The sequence below is a fragment of the Pteropus vampyrus genome, unplaced genomic scaffold, assembly GCF_000151845.1.
Source record: "Pteropus vampyrus isolate Shadow unplaced genomic scaffold, Pvam_2.0 Scaffold22, whole genome shotgun sequence".
NCBI lineage: Eukaryota > Metazoa > Chordata > Mammalia > Chiroptera > Pteropodidae > Pteropus > Pteropus vampyrus.
The window spans coordinates 14,380,859-14,381,725 of record NW_011888803.1 but is presented as its reverse complement, the minus strand read 5'-3'; the positions used below and the strand labels follow the sequence as shown (position 1 = coordinate 14,381,725).

The 867-nt window shown below is 36.2% G+C and overlaps 1 pseudogene; it reads right to left on the bottom strand.

Moving 5' to 3' along the window:
* Window positions 1-751: 751 nt before the first annotated feature.
* Window positions 752-867, bottom strand: LOC111736831 (annotated as a pseudogene).

Sequence of the window (867 nt, the reverse complement as noted above, 5' to 3'; positions counted from 1 at the left end):
CTTTTGAGAAAATAGGATAAGGATCAGTGGTGATGCTTTGATGCCAAGTGGGGGTAGGTGAGAGGAGGCTATTTATATTGCCATTCTCTTCACCCTGGTCAATACTACCCATGATATTCTATGCCAAGCTGTTAGGGACACAGGAGAAGGAAACCAGCAAATAATCCAAGCGAAGGCAGTGGAAGGCAATGCCTATGCTATCTGGATTTGGTAATTCTTCATGGAGACGACTGAATATGAGGAAATACCTATGTACCTAAATAAGATAATAACAAAAAAATTTTAATTCAATTAGAAATTTAAATCATGGATTTTCTACAACTAAGCATTCTATTTATAAACTCAACGTACTATTTATGATTACCTAAGACTTGCATTTCTTGAGAGGAGTAATAACCTGATAAGTGCACACTACTACTGTGTCAATAACAAGAACAAACACTTTTGCTTTTATTTTCCTCTTGTATATTAAATAACAACAGCCCTGCTGTATCAAGTATAAATTATTTGGTATAATTTAGGTATTTTGAGAAATTCATTAACATTCTCAGGTCATTAGACCATTAGGGTAATTCATTATTATGGTACACATTAAAATGGTGACTCCTTATAAACATTTTAGAAAACTGAGAAATATATACTAAAACTGAATACATGCACAGCCCATCACCCAGTAATTCCACTCCCAGGTATATATTAAACAGAAATGTATACATACACTCACCGAAAAGCATTTCTTTTTTGTTTTTTATGCCTACAGCACCTGGTCTTCCTAGGTGGTCTTCCATCCAAGTACTAACCAGGCCCAACCCTGCTTAGCTTCTGAGATCAGACACTGGGCTTGTTCAGGGTGGCATGGCTGTAGAC